The 20,442-nt window shown below is 40.4% G+C and overlaps 1 pseudogene; it reads right to left on the minus strand.

Moving 5' to 3' along the window:
* Positions 1–18,267: 18,267 nt before the first annotated feature.
* LOC138421053 (RNA-binding protein EWS pseudogene) lies at positions 18,268–19,128 on the minus strand (annotated as a pseudogene).
* Positions 19,129–20,442: the final 1,314 nt, after the last annotated feature.

The raw sequence follows: 20,442 nt of genomic DNA on the forward strand, positions 1-20,442 counted from the left end.
GCGCACTGTATCGGGAATACAAAAGCATTTTCCAGATGGCATCATAAAGTCAATTCATTTTTGCAAAGCACCATCTCATTTTTGAGAAACAGATCCTTGTGTTTCATTCCCCTTGGTTGCTTCAGAATTGCTTTTTCTTGCCATAAATACAACACTTAAACTGGAGGGCTGGGTAAGATATCTGGAGTGTAGTATGAAAAATGTCGAACAGACTATAAGCTTTCAGATATGAATTGACGAGGAAGATGATAAGGTATTGTCTTAACCACTGGCCAGGCCATCAAGGAGACAGAGCGCCAGATGGATGTTTTGGATTCTACTTCTACTTCTAATGACATAACCTTGTGTAATTCATTTAATCATTCTGTGTTTTGATGTCTACGTATGTATGAGAGCTATTCTAACCCTCAGAAATTCCTTTGCGAGTCATCCAAGGCCCATCTATCATATGAGTTGTTTCCCTACCTGCTTATCTGCATGAACTCTACTGTAGCCAAATTGTTCAACTCACTTTCTTCTAAATAAGCCTTGCACGTTTCCAAATTCATGTCTTTCATCAAGCCCTTTCCTTGGCCTAGAATGCATTTGCTCTTCTTCTCTGTCTGGCCAAATACTACTGGTTCTTTTGAGGCAAGCCTCCTCCTCAATGAAGGCATATACATATTCATGTAGTAAATTAGGATTTACACATGTAATTTTAGTTAATAGCCAGAACCATATTAAGTCATTATTTTATGCTTATTTACAGATGAGAATATGAGACTTTAAGTAAATGCTTATTGTCCCTAGGTCCCAAAGTTTTAATTTAATCCCAAAGGATTAAATTTAGGTTTCTTGGACACCGTAAGTTCCTTTACTGCTCCACACAGTCTCCTAGTAACATTTCTGTTTCCTTTGTTATAGTTGTTGTTATTACTTTTATACTTTTTTAATGTAAAAATTCATGTTTCCGTAAATAAATAGTAAATGCCTTGAAGAAAGGAATGGTATTTGTATATTTCTTACACTAGAATATAAACTCCATGGAAGCAGAGAACCTGACTCTGTTATTCACTGTTCTTACTCCAGCTGGCAGGTAGTAAACAAAGTAAATAATTAGTGAATTTCCATCTGTCTCTTACAGCATCTGGCCTTGCATGTAGACGGTCCCAATAAATACTTGTTCTTCTGGTTCTATGAGACTGTCCTCCATAAAGATTTTTAGATTAAAATCTTCTTGGATATTTACAAAATGCTTCCCCCTCACCCCTCTCCATGCCTGTTATTTGCCTTCTGATACTGACCTTGTCTACCTAACATGACTGTTCTCAAATCATTTACACCACTCTTGGCTTCTCATGCTAACACCAAACCCTGTCATGTTTGTCTCCAGTGATGTGGAATGAGAGGTATATCATGAGATTAAAAATTGCTTTCTAAATATCACTTATTGAATGATAAATTATCCCCATGCTGAGCAGTTCATTTATATTATTTTACTTAATTCTCAGAGAGGAACAAAGAGTCTTTTTACAGGTTAGGAAACTAGAGCTCAAAGAGATTAAGCAGCTTGCTCATGACCACAAAGCCAATAAAATGATGAGCTAGGATTAAAGCTCAAGCCCAAACCACTGAGCTCAGGTTCGTCCATGCATCTTGCAATGTTTTGGGAAAGGAGACTAAATATTCCCATAAGCTAGCATGATCAGATTAGACAAGTCCTAAGAATAAAGTTCAGTAGAGTGAATGGCACTGCACTTCAGGGGTTTGAATGCTGGGAAAATGTCCAAACTGTTGACACAAAAATACCGATTGCATTGACTGTTTTGTTGACATAGTCTGAGAAATTATTAAACACTGAAACTAAAATTTCAGTCCTTAGTAATGTTATGTTATTTGGGGAGCATGAGGTTCAATTCATTAGTGGAAGGAAATCATTAATATTTAAACTTATTTTCTCTAACTTCAACCTAGTAAAGGCCAGTTGGTATTTATTAATATTTTGAATGTGGATAATATTTCACCAACATTATTAGTAAGATTTCATCAGCTAAGTTGACTATAGTTTTGGTTTGGCATTGAGTCACATCTTTTGGTTATTTTCAGGAAGTCAAAATGAGTGACTCAGTGGTGTTCAGTGACTATTTAAATGTGAAAATAAAAACACAATGAAAAACACAACTTCTAAGCATTTGCAATAGATTTTACAGTTGTTGTAACTTTGGAGCTGGTGAGAGTTAGTTGTTCTGGCTTCTGAAATGAACTACATTTGGAAACTTGGCTTAGCCATTTTTAACCCCTTCTGGTAAGTACTTGTAAAGCTTTTATCATTGTTACAACATAAATCAGACAAAGAGGGTTCTAGATTGCAAATTTTAGATTTTTAGAATTTAGATGCTATTTCTTTCTCAACTACCTACCATATGTAACACTGGACAAATTTCTCATAAAACAGGTGTTATTTTATTCAACTCTAAGTGTAAGGTAAAATGTAACTCCAGGAATTCAAAAGGGATCTATAAACACACAAAGTACTTCAGTTCAGTTCAGTCACTCAGTCATGTCCGACTCTGCGACCCCATGAATCGCAGCACGCCAGGCCTCCCTGTCCATCACCAACTCCTGGAGTTCAGTCAAACTCATGTCCGTCAAGTTGGTGATGCCATCCAGCCGTCTCATCCTCTGTCATCCCCTTCTCCTCCTGCCCCCAATCCCTCCCAGCATCAGGGTCTTTCAGAATGAGTCAACTCTTCGCATGAGGTGGCCAAAATTTTGGAGTTTTAGCTTTAGCATCAGTCCTTCCAATGAACAGCCAGGACTAATCTCCTTTAGGATGGACTGGTTGGATCTCCCTGCAGTCCAAGGGACTCGCAAGAGTCTTCTTCAGCACCACAGTTCAAAAACATCAATTCTTCAGCGCTCAGCTTTCTTCACATCCTTTAATCAAATCACAATGCAAATATTAGGTAGAAGATTGTGACATTCTGATATTTTATCCATTTGATTTCTCATTTTGATATCTGTGTAGTATGCATAGCAAGCAGTGAAATTAGTTTATACCTGTTACGTATTCCAGATGATGGGGAACAAACTGGAGTATAACTTGGGAAACAGAATCGTTGGTGTGGCTGTTGTGATATTAATAAATTGGTAGCTTCTGACAGACTCGAGCAGGAAGCTGGGTCTTATCTTATTGTAGAAGTCTAAGATCTCTTGATCTGCAGGCTTTGAAACTTTGCTTGGAAGAAGATTAAACAATGCCTCATTTTACAGTAAATCAGTAATTAATGATAAATTATTTAAATGACTGCAGATTTGCCTTTGGCTTTCTCCTTGAGTATATGTACCGTAAGCAGATGAGTCTTTAAAAAGAAAATCTGACATCCTTTATTAGCAAAATGATACATTCATTACATATTCACTAAATATGTGTTGGATACCTGCTACACGTTAGGCGCTGCATCAGGTACTGGCTCCTGTCTTTGAGGCACTCACCGAGTGGAGGAGAAAGATGCATCCGCAGCTAATTTCAGTATTCATCCCAACGCCACATTCTTTGTTGGAGGCATCATAACCACAATAAATAATGTGGAAAATACGGTAATATACACAAAGTTAGATAAGAAGGGTTATAGAATAAAAATCTATCGTATAATAATAAGCCAGAGAATACCGAATTTATACGTGATAATCTTGATGCAAAAGGAAATGCAGCAAAGAATTGGACAGAGCAGAGGAGATGAGCAGAGAGCTGGCAAGGGAAGATACAGGCGGCAAGGAGCTACAGGGGAGGAAGTCTGGGAGGGAAACTGCCTTCCGGTTCTTTTAAGAGAAAGCACATTTCACATCCCCGAGAAATCTGGGGTCAAGAGAACACAGACTCTCCTGTCCATAGACACCTCTGGGAGAGTCCCAGTCTCTTCCCCAAGGAATCAGCAGAGAAGTGGGGAGACTTAAGGGAAGCTGCAGGAAAGGCCACAGACACGTCTAACATAATAATATAATAGCCTTGCTCACTCATCCCCATGTCAGCTTCATAAGCCTTGACCAAGCTTAAATGATGAGGTAAACGCAGACACAACAAAAATATGGAATTCCTTAATGCTGCAGCATTCTCCACTTCCTGCCCCCTTTTCCTTAGCTGGGAGATGTAAGGCTGATGCTATCCAATGGTAGAGGGAAAGGGAACCAAAATCCCCAAGCCCCAAAATTTATAGTCTCAATTTGAAGCTTAAATGCTTTGGTTTAAGTGAGAGATATAAATATTTTAGAGCAAATTGCTTGGTAAACTGGTTATTTCCTCTTCTCACCAATGCTGCGGTGTTTCTGTTTGGATCTGCTGCTGGGACAAGATAGAATTCGTAAATTTGCCTGAACCTGCACTTTAAATGGTAAAGAAATCACTGAGCAACTTGAGTCATCCTAGAGAAACCTACAGAAATAGGGCTCAAGGTAGAAATTTAGGAAAACAGAGAAAAGCATGTTTTGCCTTTTTTTTTTTTTTTTTGCACACCAGAATTTGTAACTTGAGGAAGTTATATGAGCTAAATCTACTTTCAAAGGTCAGTTGGGGACTATATGTGATTTCATGGACATCCAGAGCCCCCATTTTTTTCCATCTCTTTTCTGATGCCCTCAAATTTTTTTTAGTATAATATGTGTTTCATTCTACTAACAGGGTCTTGAGTTCACTCTAGGCCAGAATACTGGCATGAGTAGCCTTTCCCTTCTCCATGAGATCTCCCCAATCCAGAGATCAAACCCAGGTCTCCCACATGGCAGGCAGATTCTTTAGCAGCTGAGCCACCAGGGAAGCCCTGAGTTCACTGGATAACAGGAATTTCTATTAATATTTGATTAACTTGTCAATCAATCAGAAAGGCCCAGTGATTGATTATCAGGGTCTCTCCTATGTGAACCTGTAAAAGAGGATTATATATCAATACTTGGAGATCTGGGGTCCCCAGTAATGAAAGAGTTGCAGGAAGAAGAGGCAAATGTACCCTCTAAAGGGGAACTATCTCCTGAGGCGGTGGTGTTGCAAATGGCTCTTCATTCATGATTTATGAAGATGTGTACTTTTAACAAACTAATTTCTAGGGACTTGTATGTGAGAAAAATTACTCTATCTTCATTCTAAGTGCTGAAAAGTGCTTTAGGATCCTTGTATAATTTGACTTGACATTTCTCTCTTTGCAAATTTTATTTGCTAAAACTTAAAGTCCCTCTTTAGGAGGTGTTCTTTTTCTTTGCTTTTTAATAATTTATAACTGAAATCCTGATGTCTTGCAGATGCAGTGCTGTGGCTATGGTAAATGACACTATGCTAAAAATCGTGTCTAGGAAGGACTAGGCAGGTGAAAATAGGACTCCCACCTTGACGTCTCACTATTTCCTCCAGGAAGCAGGCATGCCCAGAGAACTCTCGAGGAGGATGGACCAACTATCTGTTGAATATGGAGCTACCCCAGGGGGTCCAGAGAAAGTACTCACTCTAAGGGAAAACAGTCCATTGGCGCTTTCAGAGCTTTGGCCCAGGTTTGGCCCCTGGTCAGTGAGCTAAGATTCTGCAAGCCACGTGGCTCAGCTTAAAAAAAAAAAAAAAAGAATGGTCCAGATTCACAAGGTGGCTCTCCAGACTCATCTAGTCACACGGTGAGGGACTATGACAATAGTGGATAAAATCTCAAAGAATCAGCTCACTAAAATCTTTGTTAGACATCAACAATTCAATGAAGAAATACTCTGTGGCTTGAAAGTCAAAGTCGCTCAGAGGTGTCTGACTCTTTGTGACCCCATGGACTATAGCCTTCCAGGTTCCTCTGTCCATGGAATTCTCCAGGCCAGAAGACTGGAGCGGATAGCTGATCCCTTCTCCAGGGGATCTTCCCAACCCAGGGATTAAACTCAGGCCCCGCACACTGCAGGCAGATTCTTAACCAGCTAAGCTACCAGGGAAGCCCACGTTGTGGCTTATGTAATGACAACTAGGTGAAAGGCACTTGCCCTTCCTGAAGGTAGACTGTTGGAACCCAGAGAAATTATGGAATAGACATGGCAGCCTGGGCAGCAAGCTGAGGCAATCTGTGCTTGGAGAAGAGAAGCTGTAGAAGCTATCTTGCTCCCATTGTTCCCCTTTGGTTGCGATAGAAGATGGCAGAAACAGTAGTCATCTCTCAGGGAGCTGGAGTGCAGAGGAAAACCAGCAACAAGCCTAGGGCAGCAGATGTGGTGAATTAAACGTCTCCTTCTTGAGCTCAAGTGAGCCAGTCCTTTGCTTCTCTGTCTCCTCTAAGAGGAATGTGAAAAGGCGGAGTTGGGGAGTGGGGAGTGGGGACAAAGTCAAGGAAAGTTTACTTCAGATCTGGGCAGTGCACACAAGTAAATTTTTGAGTTACACCCTGTTTGAGATCCCTTTCAACTGGGGAGTCATCTGAAGTGATCCTGGGCTTTCCTGGTGGCTCAGTGGTAAAGAATCTACCTGCAATGCAGGAGAATCAGGAGTCATGGATTCAATCCTTGAGTTGAGAAGATCCCCTGGAGGAGGAAATGGCAACCCACTCCAGTATTCTTGCCAGGGAAAATTCCATGCTCAGAAGAGCCAGGAGGGCTACAGCCCATGGAGTTTGAAAAGAGTTGGACTGAGCAATTCAACACTGAGGTGGTCCTGGCACTTTCATTAACTTCATCACCTTAAAGAGTTCTTTTAAGGTACAGGTCTACCATGGAGAGACCTAGCTGCTTAATTCTGATTGTCTTCCAGGTAATGGGTATTCAATGTAAAGGCAAGTTCACTCAGTGAAATAAAAACAACACAGGGCAATCAAGAGGCTTTAGTGAGCCTGTCTTGGATTCATTTTCTTTATCTGTAAAAACAAGGTACTTCTTAACATGGAGTGTGCAATAGAATCATCTGAGGAACTTAAAAATGAAAACAACAACTATCTGAGCCTCGTAAATACATACCAAGTTACATAAAATGTATGTGCATGTTAAAAAAACTCGATAGGTGTGTCCACCCATTGATTAAGGACCACCAAACCTGATATTTTTGCAGGTTCCCATTCAACTTCAAAATACTATTTGTCTTCACATATTTGTATATATTGCTTGTGAGAGATTAAACTAGCACAATATATATTTAAAGCCTTATGAATTTGCCTGTCTTCTAACTGAACAAGTCCCTTTATATAAATTTATCCCTCAGAAATTAGGTCATGCATACAAACACATATATTCAAAAATAATCATTCTTGATTATAAAATCAAACTGTTGAAACAAAGAAGCAAGTAACAACAAGATCTTAATTATGAGATAAATTATGGTATATCCCTAAAACAAATTAATGTATAGTCATGGGAAATTAAATTTTAAGGGAATAATTAGTGATGTGGAAAATGCTTATGATATGAAATGAAGAAAAGCAAATTTTAAAGTACATGTGAGTATAATCATATGTGATTATTACCATGTGTGAGAAATATGCTGAGGGAAAGGAGCTAGACACAAAGGAGTGCATACTGTGATTCCATTTATACGAAAGTCTGGAAACAGCACGGCTAGTTGATAGTGACATAAAGCAGTGTCTGCCTGCAGCAGGGAGCAGGGATGGAGGTGGACTGCAGTGGGGTGGCTCAAAACACCTTGTTGAAGTGACTGGGATGCTTTCATCTTGGCTGTGATGGTTACACAAGTGAATGCGTTTGAACGCTGGGAACTGGTACATTTTATTGTATGAAAATACTACTTTATTCAAAACTACAGAATGAAACTTTGCATAGTATTTTCCATAAAATGTTTTTTCTAAGTAGCTAAAATGTTAACTTTTAAAACAAGTAAACTTCCAAAACAAAACCATGAAAACTTTCTCATTCTTTACTAAGGTGCCTGCCTGTGCCTTAAAAACAAATTAGAAATATTTAAGTATAGAGATATGATAGTTACTATATTCAGGTGCTGGAATCAAAGGGAATTTTTTTTTTCTTTATACTCCTACTTCTTCAAAATTTCTATAATGAACATTTTTATATTAAGAAAAGGATCATTTTAAAATTGATGTTTAAAAGACATTAAGCTGAACACCCGAAACAGGAAGAATGGGTGAACTAAGAGTTTAGAAAAACCTAGTTATTCTTGTCTTAATAAAACGTGACCTTAAAAAACAAACAGCGATAACAATGTGGGTGTAAAGTGGCCCAGTGGGAACGTGCACTTGAGTAGTGAGGGCACCAAACACATAAACACAGCGTGCAGGCCTGTGTGGCGTCTGCTTCCGTTCCCTGAGCCGGGCAGTGCCTCGGCGGCTGCAGCAGGAACTCGGGCCTATTTTTACTCAGGAACTGAGCTCCTGCTGCCTTCCTGAGCTCAGCTGGTGCCCCACTGCTGGCAGCACGCCTGCTCGCTGGCGTCCCCAGCCCTCTGATCGCTGGCCTGCACATCCCCTCATCACAGGCCCTTAGAGCACCGCAGGTCGTAAAAAGGCAAAGTACAAGCCAAGGATGAAGGAAATGACACAGGGAGTTGCTCTCATACAAATAAGCACAGGGGGAAAAATATGGCTGGGAACCTAAACAAGAATGCAGCAGAGGAAATAAACAAGCAAACAAAGCTCAAGGCTGAGATTGCCCAAAACAAAAGCCCTGCACCGAAGCCATTTCTAGGGGAAAATAGGAGACCAGAGGAAACAGAGACCTTCCTTACTAGCAGTGGTTTGACAAATACCTTATCAACCCATTGATTCTGAAGTCCTGATTAGCTTTCTGGGTCTGTTAGCCCAGACGAACCAGGTGGCTTAGATCCAGACAGATCTCAGCCACTTAATAGGGTAAACTTGGAATACAAATCTAGACCTCCCAGCTATGCTCTTGAGGGCAAGGCACCGTTCTCAATAGAATACAGTGAAAGGTGCCCCTGGAGCGATGCAATAATCACTTGTCAACCCTCATCTGTAAAATGGAATTCATTGTTCTTGCTTCAGATTCTGTGGTATAGCTTAATGACGTGATTATATACTTCAGTTTCCCTGGGGCTCTGGTCCAAATGAGATTATAATAATTGTTATATTGCTTCTTTTTTCAGCTTCTGCTTACATTTAGGGCTGCTTACATTTAAATTCTTAGAGATTTTTGTACAGACTTAACCATTTAGAGTTGTATTTACTGATCTCTCTTTTCCTAGAATATAGATATGATTCCATCAGACAAGACTAGAAATAGCTTCAGATCAGAGACAACCCTTTGGTGTTTTAATTACTGCCCCCTTCAGTTCTGATGGAGAAGGAATGGCAACCCACTCCAGTATTCTTGCCTGGAAAATTCCATGGACAGAGGAGCCTGGCAGGCTCCATGGGCTTGCGAAGAGTCAGACATGACTGAGTGATTAACACTTTCTTCAGTTTTGATTCTTGGTTACCAGATCAAAACGCTTGTGTCGGACTTCATCTTCCCTTAGAATGAGTTCCTGACTAAGAGAATCCTCAGTCCTTCATGTAATTGGACTTCCACTGAGCATTAACCTTGGTTGTAGATGCAAAGTCACAGTGCCTCCCTATGTCAGGCTCTGTGGGAAAGAAACCTGTGGATCTCGTTGTCCACTCGGAAACATGGCTCGTGTGAATGGAAGACCGGAAAAAATGCCCTTCTCTGAGAATTGTCCAAAGTCTCTTCTCATATGTCTGAACTTACTAGGATCCAGAGAGATGGTGAGGATTAAGGGAATAAAAGGAAAGGTCACATTTTGATTTTCTTTTTTAGTACCAGTTAATAGTCATGTAGAGGCTCTAGGATTTATTCCTAGCATATTTCAACTATCCACCCCAGCATTAACCTCCTATTTATTAAACACTGATATTATGAGACAATTAGTTTAGCTTATTATTAAATCATAGCTAATAGACTGGTATTCATTGGAAGGACTGATGCTGAAGTTCCAATACTTTGGCCACCTATGTGAAGAGCTGGCTCATTGGAAAATAACCTGATGCTGGGAAAGACTGAAGGCAAAAGGAGAAGGGTGGTGGCAGAGGATGGGATGGTTAGATAGCATCATTGGCTCAAGGGACATGAATTTGAGCAAACTCCGAGAGATAGTAAAGGGAAGGGAACCATGGCGTGTTGCAGTCCACGAGGTCACAAAGAGTCAGACACAATTTAGTCACTGAACAACAATAGCAAACAATAGACTTGAAAGGAGGCATGCATTTGAACCTCTCAGAAGGAACAATCAGTGGAAACCTAACATTTTCTTGATCTGCAAATAACTTCAAGAATAATACCATTTTTCACATAATCACCTAGAGTTCAAACTTCTGAGATATTTTGTTGCATCTAGTCCCTGTGAAGAATGTGCCAGAGAAGTCCCTCCACCCAGGGCCTGGAACCCCCAGAGAGCAGGGCAGGATGACTCACAGTTGTCCCTGGGCCCACCTCAGAGTCTGGCCCAAAGGGAGCGCTCAGTCAGCGTCTGTACTCAACCTTCAGGGCTTCTTTCAGTGAGTGTGTAGGGCAGGCAGGGGAAGAGCACACAGCAAAGGCCTCCACTTTCTTGGAGAAGCCTGGTAAAAGGGAAGTTTGTGATACTTTCAAAAGAGCAAGGAGCTGTAAAATCTTTAAAAGTTAGGAGATGCAGAAATCTGAGCTATTTCTGACTGCTACTTGAGGAAAACAAATAATAATTGTCAAGCAATGCCAAAGAAGGGGAAAATGCCAGAAATGGAAAAAAAAATCAAATTCAATGGCAAGGAGCAGAGAGATTCAAAGAAATGAAACAAATTACTACTGCAATTTAAAAAAAAGTTAGAATTTACAAACATAAATGAGAAGATTGACTCAGTACAAGTTTACCAAAAGTATGTGGAATCCTAGTGGTTGGGATGTCAGTAAGTAACAAGCTGAGGCTGTTTTGTCTTGCTCTTTTAATGTAACATGATATTCAATTATTACAGAATCAGAGGTCCCAGAATAAATGCTTCCATATGGAATGTATAGTTGGAATATATAAATATGTAATTGGAAATAATTATGCATTTGTTGAAGACTCTCATCTTATTTGTGGTTGAACATCTAAGTGAGATGAGAAAAAGCTGGTCACTATAGGAAAACAAAGATACAGATTTAGAATAGCAAACCTAACAGTAAGACTGATAGAGAGTTCCTATTGTTTTAACTCAGGAAAGCGAGGGCTGAGAGATGATTTAATATGTGTCTCCAGTCTATAAAGGGTCATTATCTGGTGGTTTATGACCATCTGTTCTTTACCTCCCCTAAGGATGGAAAAGAGGAAATGAGCTTAAACTACAGGAAAATAAATTTAGGCTAGACCAAAGGGACTTCCACACTAAGGTCTGTGCAACATTGCAAGCCTGAATGGTTGTGGCATTTCCTCCCCTAACCTCGTCTGGGAACAGACAGGAGGCATTTACCCATCTGGGATGAATTCTACATAGCTCAGAGGGGAGAAATCTGTGAATATTTTCAGACTGTAAATATTATTGGATGTCACTTTGATGTAACTTTTTCTCTTCTGCCTTAAAGCTTTGGTCTGGATAGAAGTCCTTCTTACATCTTAAGTAAAGGGTTTATCTGTTGATCTCACTGAACTTTCCATTGACTCACCACCAACATGTGGGCTTGTCCATTCACATCCTTCTGTTCTGTTACCCAAACTCTTCCTGTGATAAAACCTGAAGCATCCCCTTGCTTGGCACCTCCCCATATCTGCAGGCCTTGTAAAACCCCCAAGTCTTGGCAGGTTGTGCCGGGCTGGCCTTCACTCACTCCTGCCCTAGCTGTGCAGAGCCACAGTCTTCAAGCTTGACCTGGCTTCTCCCCATCCTGCTTCTGTTTACATGAACCTACTTCTCTCCAGGATGCTGTTACCTTCCTTGTCTGGGTGGACAACTAGAAAAATTTCAATTCTCTACTCAAATGTTTCAGCATTTCAAAAGGTCTTCTGTCCTTCCTACTGAAACCTACATTTTCCTCCCCCAAATTACAGTCCTTTCAGCACTTAGAGGCCCAGGGAGAATTTAACATGTGTTATGGTGAGCTTCAGTACACATTTCCATCAACCTATACAAGTAGACGTAAGAGCAAAAATAAAGATAATTTTGATCCCCTGTGTATGCCCTATTGACCAATAAATGTTTATTAAATAGCAAAAAGAAAGAATAAGTGAATGATAGTTAAACAACTGTGAAGCTGTTCTCTAACATTACGGATAGAAATTATTACCATTGGTGAAAACTAAAACTGTAGTAGTGCAATAGATAAAAATTTGAAGATTGCTTTCATTTTATTTCTTTTTTTAATATACATTTATTTATTTTAATTGCAGGCTAATTACTTTACAATATTATATTGGTTTTGCCAGACATCATCAAGAATCTGCCACGGGTGTACATGTGTTCATTCTATTACCAAGTCAAGCATTGATTTACATTTGATACCCTACTTGGGTTAGTGCTGTTAACAAATAAGCATTTGCTGATGATACAAGTTAATACTTGCATTTGTAATGTTTTCCTGTCCTTTGCTGATATTACTGATATCTGAGCTTTAGCCAACTTTCATACATGTATGTATATATATATATATATATATATACACACACACACATACATATAAATGAGATTCTGTGGTGGCTCAGACAGTAAAAGCATTTGCTTGCAATGCAGGAGACCCGGGTTCAATCCCTGGGTCAGGAAGATCCCCTGGAGAAGAAAATGGCAACCCACTCCAGTATTCTAGCCTGGAAAATTCCATAGATAGAGGAGCCTCATAAGCTACAGTCTATGGGGTCGCAAAGAGTCAGACACGATTGAATGACTTCACCTTCACTTTCAAGCATAAAAATCTTTCATGGAAACTAAAATATGTTTTTGTTAAGCAGCACTTTTTGAAGCAATGTTTGAAAGCTGGGTAAGGGAAAAGTAATTTCATCAAATAAACTTAACAACAAAAATATTCAATTCTACTTTCATTTAAATTCATTTTATTACTACTTCAGTTAAATAAATATATACTCTCCACTTCACTGAATTCTTAGGCCTGGTTATTTGGAAAATTTGATGATAAATTAAAGATTCTGTCCTCAGAAAGCTTACAATCCAGGACAGGAAAGACACCTGCACAAATGCCAGTAATATGAAGGAAGGTACGGTTAGAGAAAAACTCACATGGCGTGACAGGGACCAAATGATGGGCAGGAGAGGGTTTTTTGAGAATGTGGCATTTGAAACAGGTGTCTAAGAATGAAGTGGATTTCAACAGGAGTTGGGTTTGGTAGGTTAAACCACAAAAAGAGCAGAAGCCAGCAGGATGATTAGGGTGTCTTCAGAAAAGTCAAGGCAGCAAGGCTGGGATACACATAACTCAGTCTGAAGGAAAGATAAACCAGCATACTGATGATGAAGATGAGGATTTGGGGCTTAACTCAGTAGCTGATGGAGAGATGCTGAAGGTATTGATTAGGGGAGTGATCAACAGCATGTGGATGTCCTGAAACAGGAGGAAAAAAGTAGAGGAGACTGATGACCACAATCTATTTGACCTGGATGATAGCAGGTAACATTGGAATGACAAAGAGAAAAGCAACCAAGATATTTTGTAGAGAAAGAATAAAATCTGCAGAATTAGCCCATTACTGGATGAAATGTGAGAGAGAACTCCCAGAGAGAGTCCAAGAAGGATCTGAGCGTCCCATCTGGGTCCCAGGGAGAAAGATACCACAAATTAACACAATATGGAAACCACAGGAGAAGAGATATTAACTGAGTTTAAGTACATGGGTCAAATGCAAATGGAACATGCCTCTCCTAGGCAGCTTAGGGTAGAAACCTGAGAGTCATCTTCATGGAAACAATGCCTGCATTTCTGGATTTTCCTCCTTGGAGGTCCCTACACTTTGCAGTAGGCACGATTTACTTCATTTCTCTTTTACTGACATCCAGAAACTAGATCATCAGCATTTTCAGCTCTAAGATGTGCTAAAAACAAACAATAAAATACATTTATGAAGCCTTTAAAATATATGAAATTCTCTGTAAATGTACAGCATAAATTGATAATTATAGCTCTGTTCTAGATCATAGGCAAGTAGGAAATAGGAGATTAGAATGGTAATTAAAAAGAGATTAAATTATTCACAGTGGGGTGTGTGTGTGTGTGTGTGTGTGTAACAGAGAGACAGAGAATGAGGGAATGTGAATTTATTTTTCAGTACTCAGGGTGAAAATGCATCAATCTTCCTTTATTCTGAGGGTTGGAAAAAGTTCATGTTTTGAGAAGGTTACTTTTATATGCTATAGTCTTTGTAATCTGACACCTACAAGACAGTGTTCAGATGTATGCAATTAAATTGCACTTTTTGAGAAGCTGTTTCTTTGCTTTCTTCTGATAGTTCTTCAGCTTGACATAAGGCTTAATACCCAGGTGAGAAACGATAAAGTACATTTTACAAGCCTAAAGACACTCAAGAAAAAAGACTTTTCTTCCTATTATTTCTCTGTTCTGTGTGGTTTTATTTTTTCCAATTCTGAAAATCTGAAGGTCAACTTCCTTTCATAAACCAAAGTGGAATCATGGCTACATTGAATGTTAGTCAGATGTCTGACCATGTTGTTTTTCACAACAGTTAAATAAAACATGTATATCGTTTATTTTCTTTTACTACAGGCAAGATGTTACTTTTCTCAAATGTAAAAATCAACTTCTTCATTTAATTTAATCCCCCTGTTAATGATTATAACTAAAAAATACTTCTTTTCTACATACAACATATGAAAAATCTCTTGGCTATGAACCTGTCTGACAAGCTCATTAAAAGATACTTACATTGCAGTGGGGATGCCCAGCTGGCCTTCTTAATAAGCTCTTCTATTTGTGAGTATGTCCCTTTAAGAAGTTAAACAAGTACTTCATGAATAAATGAAATTAAGAATTCCTGGTGTGAACAGGGTTGCTGGCCTTTTAAGGATTTCTGGTATTGCTGTGAAAGCCACAAAGACTGTGAACTGTCCCATACGTATTTGATGATGAAAACGATGGCAATGATGATTGGCCTGGAAAAATCATTTTTAAATGTGTTTAATAAGGATCCATCAGTGACATTGAATGACCCAGAATGAGTTTCCAGTTCTCACATGATTTAAAAACACTGTTCTAGCACCATCATCTGGACAACCTCAGGCTTTCCAAAAATAAACACCCCTGCACTCATTTTCTTTAAAAACACAGACTATACTTTGGTTTTACAAGTATTTTTTTTAGGTTTAAGTATCATATCAGTATTTTATTCTTTCAAAATATCTGACAATTTTCTCAGAGTATGATACCAAAAATGAAACATCAATAAAAATGAGGTCAAGAATTTCTAAATAAAATGAGCAGTTGTTTCACATTTTCCCTCAGTTTTTAGCAAAGTTATCATAATGTTGTAGTGCAAAATTGTATCTCACAATGGCTGATGTGGCCTTTGAAGTTTAAGGCAATAAATAGTTGTGGAGGAACTGCAGTAGAGAAGCATCTCAAAGTAAACTGAATCTGTTTTGCATATAGATTCATTTGTATTTTTTTAAAATTTCCACATATAAGTGACAAAATGCAGTATCTGTCTTTGTCTGATTTATTTCACTAAGTATAGTAATTCCTAGGTCCATGCATGTTGCTGCAAATGACAGAATTGTGTATGTGTGTACGGTGGTAGATTTGTTGCTAGGTCATGTTCAGTTCTTGTGACCCCTTGGCTCCTCTGTCCATGGGATTCTCTAAGCAAGAATACTGGGGTGGGTTGTCATTTTCTCTTCTCTTGAGTTCCTGCATTGGCAGATGGGTTCTTTGCCATTAGTGCCACCTGGGAAGCCCATAAGTGATACAATTTCATATGTAATTTTACACTGTCTACCTTATTTCACCTAGCATAATGCCCTCATTTCATCACTGCTGTCATAAAAGGCAGGATTTCCTTCCTTTTTTAAGGCTGCATAGTACGCCTATGTATGTGTGTCTCTGTAATCTACACGTCTATATCTATGCATGTGCATGCCTAATAAGTTGCTTTAGTTATGTCCAACTCTGTGTGACCCTTTGGACTGTAGCTGGCCACACTCCTCTGTCCATGGAATTTTCCAGGCAAGGAAACAAGAGTGGGTTGCCATGCCCTCGTCCAGGGTATCTTCCTGATCCAAGGCTCAAGCTTGAGTTTCCTGCATTGTAGGTGGATTCTTTACCATCTAAGCTACCAGGGAGGTTTTGTGTGTGTGTGTGTGTGTGTGTGTGTGTGTGTGTGTATCTTCCATATCCATTCATTTGTTAATAGACAATTGGTTAGCAACCACGTCTTGGTTACATAGAAAACAAATTATGGTCACCAAAGAGGAGATGGAAGGGAGGAGAGACAAAACTATCAGTGTGGTATTAACAGATATGAACTACTATATATTATATAAAATAGATAAGAAACAAGGATATACTATATGGCACAGAGCATTATACCCATTATCTCATAATAAGTTATAACGGAGTATAATCTGCAGAAACACTATGCTATACACCTGAAACTGACATAATATTGTAAATCAACTATATTTCATTGTAAAAAAATAATAAAATAAATGGTAGGTCAGATATAGCAGAGGATTGTGGAGCAGGGAACTCTTTACCTAATCACTCTGCTAAACAGAAGGCATGCCAATATATCCATACGTTAACATGAAGATCAATACTTTTAAAAAATTTAAACTTTTTATTTTGAAATCATTGGAGACTCACATGTAGTTGTAAGAAATAATACAAAGAGATCTCAGGAATCCTTTACCTGGTTTCCACAGTGGTGACATCTTCACAGCTATAGAACAGTAACACAACCAGGATGTTGACATTGATACTGTCAAGATATGATACATTTACACCACCACACGGATTCCTCATGCAAGCTTTTGACACTGGCTTTTTAGAAAAGATCAACATTTTAATGTATTTAATCTTGATGTACATTTTTAAAGAAATTCTATTCAGTTTTTCCTTAAACCAATCATGGCATCAAATACAATTTATACTTATATTAACATTCTGCATAATTTTTTACTAGTTTATACAAGGATAAAACACACATAGAATGAAGCCTTCTGAATTATGTTAAACAACATTATACTTCACCTTCATCAGAGTATAGACACCAGAAGGGGAAGAAGTTATGGGAGGACGGAGGGGAAGGGCAGGCACAGGCAGCAGTTATGTTACTGATCTAAACCAAATTTTCTAAACCAGATTATGCCATCAATCAGAATGGTCAAACCAATTTAGATTTCTCAAAATCCCCAATGGGGAGAGTTATCCTATCATTTTATATATATATATATATGTGTGTGTGTGTGTGTGTGTGTGTGTGTGTACCCTGTAAAAATCTTTTGGGCTTATGTGAAATAGATCTCCAGTCCAGGTTCAGTGCATGAGACAGGGTGCTCAGGGCTGGTGTACCGGGATGACCCAGAGGGATGGGATGGGGAGGCAGGTGGGAGGGGGGTTCAGGATGGGGAACACATGTACACCCATGGCTGATTCATGTCAGTGTATGGCAAAAACCACTACAATATTGTCAAGTAATTAGCCTCCAATTAAAATACTAAATAAAATTTTAGAATAAAAATAAATAAATAAAAAACCTTTCGGGCTTTTCTGTGTGCCAGGTGCACCTCAGGCCATAGTTGAAGGGTGATGGGACAGAGATCTTCATCATTACGTGCAACAGTCCCAACTACAGACAGAAGTTGAGGACAGATGTTGTGGAAAACAGCTGCACTCCTTATCTGCAGTATATCCTCCAGGAATTTCAAGACAGCCGTTCAGAAGCAATCAGTTAAAAACCTGGGATTGTTAGAAGGGTTCTGTGTGTTCTTCCCCAAGTCTATTACCCACAGAGGATTTCAACCTCTGGAAGCTATGAAGGGAACAGAAAGCTCTAGTGTCAAAAGCTTTCTTTACTCTCTTCAACCCAATCAAGTATATTGGCAAGGAAGAAAGCAACCTGCTGCTATAGACATGCCACAGAGATGACATCTCCACGTTTTGGAGGACAGCTTGGGCTTATCAGATTATTCATGGAAATGAAGAAATAAATGTCTTACGTTTTTCTGTCCTTCTTTCCATTGAAAATCCTATGGATGAAACTAAATTAGATAAAAGGAGAAAGGTTTGCACTTATCCCTGTTCCCTGGGGTGCTCCTCTCTGCTTACCTCTGCCCATGCCTCCACAACTGAATCCCCCTCTTCTCCTGCCTGGGTTATTGAGGTCTAGTTCTCTTCTAATTCAGAAAATCCTCCAGACTCTTGACCGTAAACACCCTTGCTCCTGGGGTGGTCCCGTGGGTATGAACTCTGCCATCCCTAGCGCCGCTCAGTAGGCTATACTGACTTGGAGTCTGACTATGGGATCCCATTTGGGGCTGCCCCGGAGCTGCTTTGTCACCATAGTGGCTACAGCGCAGTCCATCGCTTCTCCTTTGCCCCCGGGTGTTCTGCTGGAACTGCTCTGATCCTAAGTAGTCAGCTGTGCAGAGGACTAGCTGGTGGGAGGATAGGATGGTGGGGATGGGACTGGCATCATGAGATAGCTCCCAGGTACCTGGGGAAGGCTGGGCTCTTTGTTAACCCTTTGTGCTGGATTGAGGTTGATTTATCTCAGGGGGTTTGTTACCATCCTACAGTCCTGCAGTCCCCGTGGTTGCCAGCTGTTGCCCGTATGCTGGGTGAGCAGACTGCGTGCCATATGCAGACTGAGTTGGGTAAGAGGCCTGGGGGGGAGGGCGGGGTAGTAACTGTAGCCGTGGTGGCATCACAAGTCCCGGTTCTGGGCCCCTGGATGGGCGGACAACATACCTGTGGGGACAGGCTGACACTGCGCCTGCGGGGACGGGCTGACAACGCACCTGCGCGACCAGGGAGAGTCTGTCCATGAGAAGTCGCATAGGTGGTCTGCAGGTAGGGCGCAGTGGTCTGATCCTGAATATGGGTGACATCAGGGGGCTGTTCAAAGGGCACATAGCTTCATTGCTCATATGCCCGAGTGGTCTGGTCACATCCTTGAGTGGAGTGGCTGGTGGAAGCTCTGTAGTCCTGCTGGGCTGTGGCTGGGTTGTGGCTACTGTAATGCATGGACTCTGGCTCCCCTTCCTTCTCTTCTCAGCGTCCCTCTTCCTCTCTCATTTCCTCCTGGTGCTGCAGGCACAGGCGTGAAACCCGCAATCCTGAGCACTACTACTGCGCCAGCCTGCAGGGGTGGAGGAAGGAGGGGTGAACCACAGTGTTCTCTGATGTTCTCTGGAGATCCGTCCAGGTTGTTGTGTGTGCTGTTGGTGAATAGCATTCCACCACTTATCCAACGAATTCCCCATTTAAGGACAAATGAGTTGTTTCCAGTTCAGTTCAGTTCAGTTCAGTCGCTCAGTCATGTCAGACTCTTTATGACCTCATGAATCGCAGCACGCCAGACCTCCCTGTTCATCACCATCTCCGGAGTTCACTCAGACTCACGTCCATCGAGTCTGTGATGCCATCCAGCCATCTCATCCTCTGTCGTTCCCTTCTCCTCCTGCCCCCAATCCCTCTCAGCATTAGAGTTTTTTCCAATGAGCCAACTCTTCTCATGAGGTGGCCAAAGTACTGGAGTTTCAGCTTTAGCATCTTTCCTCCCAAAGAAATCCCAGGGCTGATCGCCTTCAGAATGGACTGGTTGGATCTCCTTGCAGTCCAAGGGACTCTCAAGTGTCTTCTCCAACACCACAGTTCAAAAGCATCAATTCTTCACTGCTCAGCCTTCTTCACAGTCCAACTCCCGCATCCATACATGACCACAGGGAAAACCATAGCTTGACTAGACGGATCTTAGTTGGCAAAGTAATGTCTCTGCTTTCGAATATACTATCTAGGTTGGTCATAACTTTTCTTCCAAGGGGTAAGCGTCTTTTAATTTCATGGCTGCAGTCACCATCTGTAGTGGTTCTGAAGTCCCCAAAAATAAAATCTGACACTGTTTCCACTGTTTCTGCATCTATTTCCCATGAAGTGATGGGACTGGATGCCATAATCTTCATTTTCTGAATGTTGAGCTTTAAGCCAACTTTTTCACTCTCCTCTTTCACTTTCATCAAGAGGCTTTTTAGTTCCTCTTCACTTTCTGCCATAAGGGTGGTGTCATCTGCATATTGAGGTTATTGATATTTCTCCTGGCAATCTTGATTCCAGCTTGTGTTTCTTCCAGTCCAGCATTTCTCATGATGTACTCTGCATACAAGTTAAATAAGCAGGGTGACAATATACAGCCTTGACGTACTCCTTTTCCTATTTGGAAACAGTCCGTTGTTCCATGTCCAGTTCTAACTGTTGCTTCCTGATCTGCATACAGATTTCTCAAGAGGCAGGTCAGGTGGTCTGGTATTCCCATCTCTTGAAGAATTTTCCACAGTTTAT

The sequence above is a fragment of the Ovis canadensis genome, chromosome 15, assembly GCF_042477335.2.
Source record: "Ovis canadensis isolate MfBH-ARS-UI-01 breed Bighorn chromosome 15, ARS-UI_OviCan_v2, whole genome shotgun sequence".
NCBI classification, from domain to species: domain Eukaryota; kingdom Metazoa; phylum Chordata; class Mammalia; order Artiodactyla; family Bovidae; genus Ovis; species Ovis canadensis.